A 14,263-nucleotide genomic window follows, 5' to 3' on the forward strand; every position below is an offset into this window, starting at 1 on the left:
CCTCTCTCTGTGGTCCTCCTCCCTCTCTCTCCTTCCCTCGGTTCTTCTCTCCACCTGTAGGGCGCCTGCTGTCAATCAGCCAGCCGCACTCTGTCTCCTCCCAATCACGCTCCGAGAAGCCCCACGCCGGTCCTCTGATTGGCTGGGAGCAGCATGTGGCGGAAAATTACGGACCGGCGCTCATGCGACAGTGCATGTGTGTGTGTGCTGTGTTCTACAAGGAGGCTGGCTGGAGTGGCAGGTGGTGGGTTTGTTTCTCGAGCTGCACACTCCACACATCTCGTTGATGTGTTGATTCTATTTTTCCTCCAGTCGTGCATGGCTCATAAAGAGGACAGCTTCTTAGAGAAAGTGTGTGTCTGTGTGTGCTTGTGTGTGTGTGTGTGTGTGTGTGTTTGAGCCAGCAGGAGGTTGAGTAAAGTGACAGAAGGAACAAAGCAAAACCCATTAATTAGCATCACACACACGGCCCCTCTCTGTCTGTCTGTCTCTTGCTCGCTCATTAATGGTGTTCAGAATACAAACAAGGAAAGGATGGAGAGGAGGAGAAAAACGAGAAGTGAAGGTATACCTACAGACAGATAGGGAGGTGGAGATGGGGCAAAATAGGAGAATGCATAATTAATATCGTTCCCCTTCTTTCAGCAGAGTGTTGAAAACATAGAGAGAGAAAAAAGTAAGCTTGACAAGAGAGAGAGGTTGTCGGACAAGTACTGTGTCCTCACCAGCACCCGATGGGCAGATTATTATCAGCTGGCAGAGAAGGAGGAGAAGAAGGGAAGAGAGAAGGCGGAGCTTTTAAATCCAGCGGGATTGAGAAAGAAAGGTATTTATTTAAAGCCTTTCTGTCCTCATCCTTATCATCCTGCCTCCCAGTGTCAGTCAGTGTCAACACGTACAGTCACTGAACAAGGAAACACACTCACCCTGTTTTCCCTGTTGACAAGTTTTATTGTTTTTTCCCTCTACAACAAAGACATTACCCTACTGAACCGCCGTTGCCGCTCCACCTCCATCCCCTCTCTCTCTCCCTGACGCCGAATCAGAAGTGATTACCGTTGCCACAGCAACACCAGACTCCATGGATTTTTACCGGTAGTCCACACACACACACAAAAACACAAAAAACACACATGCACACGCTTGCATACACATGAACACCTGTCCGTTCTCCGGGTCACAAAGAAAATCAATCAAACGTCAGTCAGACGCTTTCCTCTAAACACTCGTTCTCATTTAGAAGTCACACAGAGGGGGTCAGGGAACAGGTGAGGGTTCGACAGAGAGCTGCTCTGGACTCTCACCAAGTCGATGCAGCGCGGCATAGACGGAGCCCAGAAAGGAGCAAGAAGGAGCCTTGACACAACCAAGAAGCACAGGGGGACGGATCCATTGATTCTGAGCAAAGGCATGAAGGGTTATGCGGGAGAGCAGATGAGAAAGAGTTTGACGAATCTGTAATAATGTTTTAGCTCATTTCAGATATCCAATAGTCCGGACATCTTCCTGAAATTTCCAAATGTATTTTGCAGAACTTTTGCTGCCAGCCCCCCCAGGGGGAAATGTCTGGAAAATGTCAGACTGATCTTATTTGAGAATGTGGCAGAAAAGTGTCCGAGCGAGTGGGCATGCTGCTGATGTTTGTCACTGGAAATGTATAAAAAAACAAGGAAGACGCCAAAGAAGATGTCTATTTAGAAAGACCATAACATTGGAGAGTTTTTGGTGATGTGGTTTAAACAAAAACACTGTGATTCCCCCAGCAGAAGGTATTCTTCACGTTCTGTCTCCTACACGTTATACACAGACCCAACTCCTCACCTGTATGTTGCAGCGTTGTCAGACAGACATTTCCCATTGTCCCCAGGCAATGGCCGAAGAAATTTACTAACAATTTTTCGGAACATTTCCCACAGTTCATGTGTGAAAACATCTTGTTTGACTCGTTGTAAGAGGATCTGTAATAATTCATATCAAAATCAACTTTTTTTTTTCAGTCGTAGAGAGCACGGGCAACTATTTTCTGAAATATAAGCAATAAACTTGGCAGGTAAGTAACACGTTATTTTCTTTTAGGTGTTAGAATATAGATTTGACTCAAACTCGAGGTCAAAATCCAGTACAGCGTGTTTTTTCTCAGAATGTGAGCTGTTGCCAAGGGACTTGTCTTCCAGAAGAGTTTATAGTCCAAACTTTTTTTACCTGCAGCTTTGACATTGAGGTAGAGCATGTCAGACCCTGTGCAGATACCTGACAGGTTGACAGAGGATGTAGAAAAGCTTGTCTGCAACATTGAGACAACATCAGGCGGAACAAACAGACAAGAAAAAAAGAACGAGTAAAAAGTTAAAGTGAAATTACGCATTGTCATGATTAGCTCGCTGTCATACGGAGGCTATGGAAGAGATGATTTGAAGAAGTGAAAGAAAGGGAAATGATTCCTGCTCTCTAATTATGTGTGTGTGTGTGTGTGTGTGTGTGTTTTCAAATATTTCCAACCTAGAGTCTGAGTCACCACCACCAAGATGTCCAAGGCATAAACCTCACAGAGCCAAATCCAGCCTGCACTCCATTTCTGATTATTATCAAGAAATACGACACAAACAAAGAATACTCCACCTGACATGGCAGCTGCGTTCAGAACAATTATCAGCTGACAAATCCTTTTGTATCGCACACAGACACGTTAATTGAGACCTTAATGCAAAGAGTAAATATGGTGTGGGTCTTGAAAAAGACGATGAGGGGGGGAAAAAAATTATGAAAATGGACAGACACGGTGACAGACACTAAGAAGGGGCGTGCTGGCAAACAGAGAGAGGTCAAACAGACAAGAAGAGCGATGAGTAGCGTGGCGAGCAGACTTGCTGCACCACTGACCTGTCAGTGAAGCTGCAGATCCTGAAGCGGTCTGAGTGATCATTAGGAGGAGACCCCAGGTGACCTCAGATCTGCCCTGACCATCAAGAAACCTCCTCAAAGATCTTCAAACAGCCTTGAAATCTCCAGCTCTTTCCTCAGGTCAACAAGAAGATTAATCTATGAATCTAATCCTTTTTTTTTTACACAATTCACTATTGAAAATAGGTTCTGAAATGTAGAGATTTAAAGTGTTTGTCCATGTGTTATGAGGAACAACATAATGATTTTCTATAGATGGGGAACGGGTGTACCAGTTTGTGCAGACTGCCACAGGAGCACGAAGACGCACAGGATTGTTCCAGGGCAGATGTGGCACTCTACTCAAGTATCTGGCAAAGACACACAGACAGACACACACACACGCACACAGACACACACACACACACACTCGCAGATTTGCTTTTAACCCTATTAATGTGGCAGGAAAAGGCACCAGCTGGTGAAGCCCACTCAATGCCCTTTCACTGAGAACATGTGATTGTGGAGGGAAAGATTAGAGAAAAGGAGGAGAGAGAGGAGAAAAAAGAAAGGGAGAGAGGGAGGGAGGAAGGAGACAGAGGCCCAGGTGGAAACACTTCTCCTCAGGGATTGCGGTTAAATGCAAAAAAAAAAAAAAAAAAAAAAAAAAGGCGAATTTTCACAGCGCTGACTGAGAGAGACAAACCTTCTGACCTCTGCACATTTCCCTATCCACTGCTGCTCTGTTTGCACATTTACCTAAAGGGATTTGCCCTGTTAGGCTGTAACACAGCAGCTATACAGGACTGAGAATGGACTTTAACATTATTTTCTGGTGAGCCTGCACCCGTGCTGACTTAAGCCGAATTCATGCCACGATAAAAAATAAATGCTCCTTTATGATGGGGGTGTTTCAAAGGACCTGCGGTGATGTACGCGTATTAAAATTTAAGTTTGCAAACTTTGAGCGTAGCTGCACTGATCTCTATGAGCTCAGCCAAGAGCTGCAGGCCACAGCTTGAGTAACAACAAATCTTCATCATACTGACAACCAAAGAAAGTGCTGCTACTGTTAACACTTTGTAGGCTGTAGGTTTTTTCTAGATTCTTTTTGTCTGGTTCGATTTCCTGAACTTCTCCATTTCTTTCAAAAAGCACAACATTTGGGACAAATGTAACTCAGATTTAACGGGGCACCATAGTACTGGCTCCTCTGTGCTAACTTGTAACAAATGATTTACTTGTCACCAGCGAGTAAATCATTCATGTTGCTGGGCCTTTCTGCTGCCTCTTATACAGCTGACCATCCTGGAGCACCTTAAGGCATCCGGGGAAAGCCTCTTGATATACATCATATTTACAAAATCAATATAAGTAAGGATGAAGAACTGTTCATCCTCCCTTGTTGATGTCTCCTGTGGTGTACCACAAGGCTTAATTTTAGGTATTATACTTTTCTTACCGTATGTTGTCCCACCAGGAAACATAACGTTCCTTTCCGCTGCTTTGCAGATGATACACAACACTATTTCAGCAATTTGAAACTCAATCTTCAGTCTGGATCGTTTTTCATTGCCAAGACCAGACCATGAAGCAGTTTACATTCATGCTATCACATGCTAATTATCTCCAGGATGTCAAACAACACATAATATGAGGTAACTTAACTGCTGAATAAGCGGTCATCCGTATCCATGGTGATGGATATTTCTGCATATGAAGTGAACCCTACAATTTACCTGTTTATTCACCCTACATATTTATGTGACGCGAGAGCTCTCTACAGCTGCAGGATAACAGTCCACAGTGAAGTACAAGGACCCATCTACACACATATATTATGTATAAGCTTTAATCATTGAACGTTTACCTCGGGTAAACCAGACTGAGCGAAAGCCAGAATGGAAAAGGGATATTACAACACACTGTTTTTTAAGTATTTCTTTCTTTACTAATTATTAGTATAACAGCTCTATTGGCCGAAAACATTTCCAGTCCAGCGATAAAGTCCTTATTAACCTATTAACTTATGTTGAGGCTTAAAAGTTTAAAAATAGTGTTGCAGCAGTTCAGCAGGTACAACACATGTTATGTATTTCAGTACCACAAATCACGAAACCCAAATTATAAACTTTATCACTTGATATAACAGCCTTTTTTTATTATTTCAAACTAGAACAGATTGACATTTGACTTTAAGTAGATTTGGAAAAAAAAACGAGGGTCCCTCCAGCACTTTAGCTGGTGGCTGTCCAGTGGTACAGATACCGTACACAATAGCAAATAACTCTATGACAGTGCTGCCATCTGCAGGATAAATGCTGTAATCTGTCCTGAGGGCAACAGATGGACTGAGAGAAGCACAGAGAAGGAGATGTAGCTAAGCAACTGAACAAAAACCTGAACATCAGCTCCAGATAAATGTTTATATGAAAACAGTGTTCTAAATAATATGATCAGGGTGCACAAAAATAACTCTTAAAGCTTCCCTGATGATTTACAATTATACATTTCTGTCAAGCAAATAAAATCAATGCATTATTGATTTCAAAGTCCCTCTAATACAAATCTGTCCTAGATTATCTGGCATTTTATACATTTGACATAAACCTGACCCTATAACTCATAAAACATAAATACCTACGAGACATGCGTTTGACACTGAAGAGGAAAAAACTGAAACAAAAATTGACAGAGTTGGTCTTTGTAGAACAACTTTCCTCTGAGTTGCAAACGAGTGCACAGATCTGGTAATAGATGTTTAATTTACAATATTTACATAAACACTGGATGACTGAGGGGAAGGACTCTAACGCCAGTGAAAGCATCTGTCTCTTCATATTAAAATCTCTAATGTTCACCTCTGTGCCCAGTGACTTTATATAGCTGGATGTACCAAACAGTTTATACCAGCAGAGGGCAGATACAGACCATTAAAATCAAAGCTGCACGTGAGCCTGACAAAATATAACAATTGTCCCTCAAAGAAAATGATTATGAACATGATTACTTTTGTGATTTAAAATGCCCTGTACGCAATCTAAGGAAGAAGAGTGCACTTTACATGCAACCACAATGCAAAACCTCAACTCCTTAGCATCCTTTTCAAATTAATATCTAAGTGTTTGGGGAAAACAGTTTTAAATCTTGGTAATTGCTTCGTGAAAATCTTAGCAAAGCATTTATTTGTGCTGACTTTCTTTGGATGAAGGTCTGGCACTATTTTACCGCTGTCCGATTCTACACAAAGTTAATTATCCCACTTAGAAAATATATGGCCACAGTTAAAGTGAGCCATTAAAAGTCAGAGTTAGAGCCTGAATGCAGCAATGACGTTTACTGGACTATAACGGCCGACTGCCCAAAGTTACTTGGGGATCCGACTTGGTGCTTAGCCCCTCGGTCTGGTCGTCGGATCGAGAGGAGGTCATGAGATCAGGTCAGGGATTTGTACATACACGAATCAAAAGGTAATGAAAATTTGTTTTACAAACTTAATCACCTAACTCAAAATCAACCTTTAGTTTTGCTGTGGTAAAGTTGAAATCAAAACAACAACAAAATAAATATTCGACTCAAGCCAAGACTCTCCTCCAATCTGTGTTAAAGCGGCATGGCTTTATACCCTGGGGGGGGGGGGGGGGGGGGGGGGGGGCTGTGTGTGTATTCCTCTGGGTAAAGCAAGGCATGAGGCTGCTACTGTGCGGATAGATGAAGATGGAAAGGGGAGCCAAGGCTGACAAGTAAACAGTTAGAGCTGTGCAGAGGAATAGATCACCTGGGCCATGAGGTCCACAAATATCCTACAGGGATGAATCTTTCACGTTGTTTTTTTTTTTTTATACTCTGTCACCGACTGGTAGCAAGGCCAGACAAGCCTAACGCTGGGGAAGAGGAGCAGCAAATCACACGCTGCCGCTGCCTGCGCCTCCTTGAAGGCATCTAATTGCCTGTGAGTGACAACAGGTCTCTGATATTCCTTAAGCTCCAATGTCAACATGGATACTCACAATCTCTATGATCGAATACAGCGGCTCCTCCTCTGAAGCCTCTTCCTCTCGCTGTCACACCCAACCTCTCAGCAGCCGGGCTGTCACACCCCCCTCAGAGCCCCTCTGACGGCCGGTGTTTTGAGACATGAAGATCAGAGAGCCTCAGGAAGACTGATGCCCCTCTGTGCGAGGCTGTCTGTGCAGGACAGAAATCTTTACTTTATCCCAACCCCACAACCACACTCACAGCAGCTCAGTACCAATGCTTGTGTCTTACCCGTGCTCATGTATGTCTCCCACAGGCTGAGGCCCGAGGGAGGAACCTTTTTATCGAGAAGCATGTAAGCTTCTTGTTGCTGAGTTGAGGTGTCACTAGGGAGAAAGGCAGTGTGGGTGCACGCATGCATGGATTAATATGGCAGACGAGGAGGAGAAGAGCGACGGGGGAGGGAGGGAGGGTGTGAAAATGTGAAATAAAGATGTTTTCATGAGGTTCCTTCTGTGCACGACACACTGAAATAGAGTATGACTTTGCACATATTAAATCAAACCTTTTTTGAGGTAACCCATTTCCACCGCACCCCACTTGCTGACCTAAAACTACTTTTTGGGATGCTGACTCAAACGCCCCACAACTGCTCTCCTCTCGCTCTCTCACTATCTCCTTCAGTCTTAGACAATCTTTGTGAATTATAGCCTGCATTCATCAGACTCCATGTAGCTGCCATCATTAGTGTAAATGATGCCAGAACCACAACATGTGTACAACACTTCTTATGTGTAATTTCTTTCTCTGTCCCCTGCTCATCTTACTTCTTATGTGTAATTTCTTTCTCTGTCCCCTGCTCATCTTTTCAAGGCCTACAAGATTGGAGTGGAAATCCCATTTTAAGGTCCAATGTGTGAGATATAGGTGAAAGGGATCTACTGAAAATAATCCTATTGATGTTTTTACTCTAAATTGTACAAATTGTTGCTGTCTTTACCCTGGAATGTCTTTCCATTTATATTTAAATACTTTATATTAACAATGGCAGCGGGTCCTCTCTATGGAGGCCACCATGTTTTTTACAGTAGCCCAGAGTAACTCAAAAGGGGTTAAGTTTGTTTACTAGAGAGGAACCGCTCCTTGTAAATATAAAAATAGAAAGGGAACATTCTAGGGTAAAGAAAACAACACTTTGTACAGTTAAGATGATCACTAGGATTATTTATATTCACTTCTGCCAATAGATCACTTTCACCTAAATCTTAGAACCTTTAATGTATAGTTACTGAGTTGGCCTGACAATACATGCTTCAACAATTGATCATACACTTAAACAACCTACATTAAGCTCAGCAGGCATTTTTATTGATCTTGTGCATCGTGTTCGCTCCCACTACAAGATATATTGGTCAATTTCTGTAAGGCCTAATAGGGAAACTTCTGTGCTCATGGTGTGGGAATCAATCGACCTGGTAACATGGTGGGGACTTACCCTGAATGTAGGTGTAATACCCCCGATCGTTTGTTTCCTCTGACAGCAGCCGCAAAATTGGTGACAAAAACAAAGTGTCTGTACAATTGTGAGCATAGCGCCGGACAAATTGGGAGCTGCAGATGTCTGTAGAATAGACAATATGGCCTGACTGATATATGCTAGAAAGATGTTACAAAGTTCCCTGCACAGTCTGGAGCAGCCAAATCAGGTTAAATACTTCCTCGAGGATATTTAGATAAGCTCACTGCATTTTACAAATTAGCTTTTGAAAAGAGACTTGTGTGGATCAAATGGTGGAGCTGCTCAAATTGACAGTTGAAGAAAAATGTCTGAAGTCAGAAATCGACCTCATCGTCTGCAACAATCACGTGATTTAACTTTCAAATCTGATGTTGTGAATTTAACATGTGATGTATATGTAAAGCGCTTGTTTGAAAAGTTAGTTGCAAATGACCAATTATGGCATAAAATTGTGGCTGTTACTCCCCCTGGTGGAGACTCTAGGCTGTAAAAAAAATGGATGACAACACTGCTTCCAAAAAGTGAAGTGAAAGTGTCGTGATTGCAACCTGGTGGGTGGCTGCAATGGAAGGCATAAATTCTACCTCCTCCATGTTAGTGTATGGGACATGGACCAAACTAAAGAGTACTTGTCGTAATAGATTTTTTAAAATCAAATATGGTTTCTGTCACTTCAGGTTGTTTTTATTACATCGATGTGTTCAAAGTGCAAATTTTTAGTTGAATCTGTGGTTTTCAAGCCTGTGTCTCATGGCTTCGTGTGAGCCATAAACCAGGGGGCTCTGTCTGGTGTGTCTGATGAGGACAGCTGCTGGGTTAAATGACCCGTTAGTCTCTAAATGACATTATCAGTCCTAATAGAACAGGGACAGATCAGTCCCCATTGCTGTCAACCATCAGAACACAAGGGGTCACCTTCAGCACGATTTTAGGCTCCGAGCACCTGATTGGGAATCTGCAGAGGCTCTCGAATAAAGCAACTGTCTCTTTATTCAGCGGATTACGTCTTTACCAAGAGTAGTGGTAGATGGGTTCAAAAAGCTGGGACCTTTTTGCTCAGGTCACAGTGCCACAGTGCAGATATTTGGAGGCTGCCACAGGCTCTGCTCAGAAAATGAAATGGCGGATGGGAGATATTGATGGAAAAGTATTTTCTCTGGGCACCCTGAGGGGATAATTCATCAAAAGAGTGTCTCTGGAAAGAGTTATACAGGCATGAGAGCATGCTGAACCCGCAGCTAAGCAGGGTGGCTTGAGTGGCTGCCCTAAAACACACTGAATCCACATTAATCCCAGAGGAGTCCTGAAACCTTCAAAACTCACGGACAAAAACAACCAAGCACCGCCAACACCCCAAAAAAGAACAAAAAATATCACAGACCTCTTACTCCTGTCTTTTACTCATCCGTCTTTTCCACTCCCTCTCCACAGCTTCTGCTTTCTGTTTGCTCATGTTACATGTTTCATGAGACCAATTTGATTTACTCTCTAAGAGGACTAATAGCAGCTTTGATTGTGACAAGTGCAGCACTTACACTACGCCACTATAATCACTAACACCCTTAATGTAATCCCTCACTTCTCTTGACAGCATCTCCAGCGAGCGAGGAGCTCTCTGCGTCTGCAGCAGAACTCTCCAACGTGCTCTTCACTCAATTTTCAGAGCTCACTCTCTCACTCTCTCTCTCTTTGAGTTCGCTGGGATTCTTAAATGCCTCCACTTCTGTATATATCTGCTGATTGTGTGTGTACATGTGCGTTCAAGTCACCCATCGACACTGACATAGAGCTGCACAATGTGGTTCTGGAAGTAGCCTAGCTATTTATTTCTAAAGTTAAGATGAACAGAGATTGGGAGTATCACCAAAACAATTTATGTATGATCCTTAAGAACAACTTTGTGCGAGATTAGCTTTGATTTAGGAAAAACGTGTTTCATTCATGATGCCAAGGAGAAAAACTCCATCTCTGATTTGTGGAGCTTTTTTTACCTCAACGTAAAAGTCCTGCTAGCTACGACCTGATGGGTTAGCGGTACCTTTACGGCAGGGCGACCATGATTCACCTTCTAACATGCTGCTGGGTTTTTTGCTGTGTGCATGCTGAGAGACGCGGCAAGGAGATCATTTCAATGGTTTATGGGATGCATATAGTTCCTAAACTAAAAAAATATTTACACTGTCTCAAACCATACATTCCCAGTAATCTTATAATTGTTTTGTTCCAAATCAAATGTTTTATTATCTTGATTCATAAAATATGTGGCTTAAATACTATTTTTATAAGAATATTCTGAAATGGCAATTGAAAATGTTACCTTCATAATCAGCGCTGTTCTAGAAGTGTTGATCACTGTGATGGGATCGTGGAAGGGTCAGAGTTTCACTTCTGAAACAGAGATCCTGAGAACTGACGCAATGGAAAATATCTTTTCTCTGATTCTCAATCTCTCTTTCTGCTTCTGACTCTGTGTGGGCAGGAAGCCAGAGGTGAACCAGGGTGAACTACATCCCACTTTAACAACGGAGTGATGAAAGACCAGACACTCGGTAGACTCTGCAACATTCAGACAGACTTGACGATGGAAAAACACAAATGCACGCTAAACTCAAATTATGTAAGAGTTGTGTTGGTTCCTAGATGACGCCAAACTTGTGGCCTGTGAGTTCTCTCCTAACCAGCAGCTCATCTCTCCTCCATCATTGTGAACACAAATGTTATGCAAGGCGCAGAGGACAGGGAGTGTGTGCGTGTGGGGGAGTGAATGCTAATGTGAGCATTTGTGTACAGTATCTGTCGTCGCACAAGTGTGTACTCGCATGTGCGTTGGTGTGAATGAACAGTGACTCTGTAGAAAAGGAGCCCGATTTGTCTGGATTCACACAATCACCCAAAGGCTCATGGGAAATCAGTGGGCGGACAGGTATGGATCGGTGACAGCAGGAGGAGGGCGGGTAGGTGTGATTGGCTTCGCTCACGGACACTTTTTTTTTGTGTGCCCTCGTTCTCTCTGTGTCTCTCTCGGAGGGATTCTGTCTCTTCTTTTCATCAGAACACCAGTATCTGCTCAGAATGGTTAACGGCTTTTCAGGAGACACACGTTCACCTGAACTGATCGTTGTCTGTAAAAACATCAGAGATGAAAAACTGAACTTCAACAACTTCTTATGCTGGGAAAGTGATCGCAAAGTGTTTGCACAACGGAACTTTCTCAAAGTCTCAAAGTGCATGGTCGTGACAAGTTTGGAAAGAACAGAAAATCTTTTGGAAACGTTACAATAGATTTGTATGTTTTAAATCCCTGGAACAAATACTTGGAGCAGATTGTAATACTATACAGGTGTTTATAGTGATACTCTGCCACCTTAAGAGTAGGCAGCACCAGGACATCTCAGTATCCACTAAATCAGTATTAATGTCCATTAGATCAAAATGAATTAATCATTTATCCCAGACCTTACAATTCTATGTGACATTGTACATTTTACACATCACACAAATAGGCCTTTTATAATGCGATCACTGGAATATGTTTAGTTAAAAATAATAATAACTAGTACAGCACCTTTTGCCAAGGCTAGCAGCAACAGTTCTACACATAATTGTCTCGTTCCTATTGAAAAAATAAAGAAGGAAACGGCCTCATTACATAAATTATTTATTTATCATTAAATCAAGATCTGTATATTATGATTAAGAAAGTGAAATAGATGATCTGCTGCTTCATCTGAATCCATCCGGAATTTAATTGGAACTTCCCCAGCCCCATTCCTCCATAATCCTCAATAGTTTTTGGATAAATCTACTAAACAAATAAAGCAACAGAAATTTATGAATATATTAACTCCTCTGTGGCAGTAAAACAAATTAACTGTCATATAAAAAAACTGGATTTTTATCAATGCACTCTCACCTCCTAACAAACGGAGAAGGCATATCTATGAATTAATTCAACAAATATGTTTGAGGTGTTTGTACAGCAGACTAAAATATAAAATCCAATGTGTTATCTGCACCTCATTACTCAGAGTCAAACCCAAAAACTTAACCGGGGTTTATATCCTGGCTGATGTCAGCCACGAGACATAATGAGCCGCCATATTTTTTCGAGTGCATCATTTCACAGGTGATACCCTGAGCTGTATGAAAACATGAAAAGCTCAATTCCCCCAAAATACTACAAAGACAGGAAGCGCAGCTCGTTCTTCTTTCATCCGTCTGTGTGACAGGCCTGTGTGTTCGGTCTCGCCAAAGCTGTGCAGGAGGTAATTCTATCTCATCGATTTTATTCAAACTCTACAATAACTTCCAGTTTTGTTTTCATCTGTTTTTCTCTTACGTCCTTCTCTGGTTTAAGGGGATGGACAAATTTACAGAAACCCCTCGATACGACCTCTGTGTCTTCTTGTGACTCATGACCACTGATCCATGTCATCAGCCATTCAATAACCAATTACCAGTTCAGACAGTTACATTGATAGCATGTCTATAAAGATGGAGGACATGACAGCTCTCCAAACAGTCATGATCACCACCTGGTGCCTGGCAGTGGTGTAGCTCATAAATCCCACCTCTTTCTCTTTGTTAGTGGATGGGTCATGAACCAAACTAAAAAATCAAGTCAGTGTTTTTCTTTAATTATAACATGAGATCTGTTTTGTGGTATTTTTCCTTGATTGTATAGCAGTTAACAGAACTTAATGCAGTGCTGTTTGCGCCATTGTCCATAAAGTTTTTAGAGTCCATGCAGGCAGTCAGACCTCATAGTTTCAGCTGCAGTTCATATGGATGCATGTCTCTCTCTGAAGTCTTTCATTCTTTACTCTATATGATTGACATTACGATTGACAGCTAACACTGTAATTGGTTGAGTGCTTGTATCGACAGGACCTCATCAGCGTATTTTAGACAACTTTTAAAATAATTGGTTTTCAATTTATTGTGACGTGTGGAGCTAATTGTGATTTGTACTCTCAGTCACAGCAAACTAATGTAATCCTGCAAGGGCAGGAATTGCAAGCTATGAAATGTGGTGGTCATAATTAGATGTTAATTGCTAAGTGGTTAAAAATTAACAGATTAATGGCTTTGATGGTGGCAACAAAATTCAAACATTCATACTGTAGCTTCGTAAAATTAACTCATTTACGACAAACCTGCAATATTTATATACACTGTTTTGCAGAAGTCTGTATTATTTTGTAACGGTTTTATCTATAATAATACTCTGTTGACCTTTTCTGTCAGCCCTGCCTTATACATCCTACCTGCTTTACTCTACCAGGGTTTCCTGTGAAATATGAAGCATGTTTCCCCACCTCCTGCTGCTCACCCTCTGCACAGGTGAAGGAGAAGAGGAGGCAGCATGAAGTGAAGCAGGCAGGCCATGGAGGACAGAAACTCCCAGGGCTTCACAACTTTCTGGGTAATATATTGTTTGAGAGATATTGAATTCAGAAGTGTCGCCTCTTGTTCCCATTTCACTCAGACTCTTCTGCAGAACCATTTCCATTCCAAAAGCATCCAAATATACTTTTCCCTGTAAAAAATGCTGGGCTTAACCCTGCAGCTCTAAAAGGATGTTTGGGAGTATTTTTTCTCCCTTATGTTCATTTACCCATCCCCCTCTTATCGACCCATCTCTGCCAACCAATTTAGTCTGTTACACCCACTTTCTCTGACTCAATCTTTTCTCTCTTGTCCATTTTCTTTCTGCAGCTCAAGTCTTGATGGATACGGACAAGGGGGAGAGGAAGGTAGAAACAGGCTGCTGCTGCTGCTCTCTCTCTCTCTCTCTCTCTCTCTCTCTCTCTCTCTCTCTCTCTCTCTCTCTCTCTCTCTCTCTCTCTCTCTCTCTCTCTCTCTCTCTCTCTCTCTCTCTCTCTC

General features: G+C 42.2%; 1 protein-coding gene across 2 annotated transcripts in view; it reads right to left on the minus strand.

Moving 5' to 3' along the window:
• Positions 1-14,263, minus strand: part of LOC133966317 (Kv channel-interacting protein 2) — an 87,108-nt gene that overhangs the window by 48,945 nt on the left and 23,900 nt on the right. The window lies entirely within an intron of this gene.

This window comes from Platichthys flesus, chromosome 12, assembly GCF_949316205.1.
Source record: "Platichthys flesus chromosome 12, fPlaFle2.1, whole genome shotgun sequence".
NCBI lineage: Eukaryota > Metazoa > Chordata > Actinopteri > Pleuronectiformes > Pleuronectidae > Platichthys > Platichthys flesus.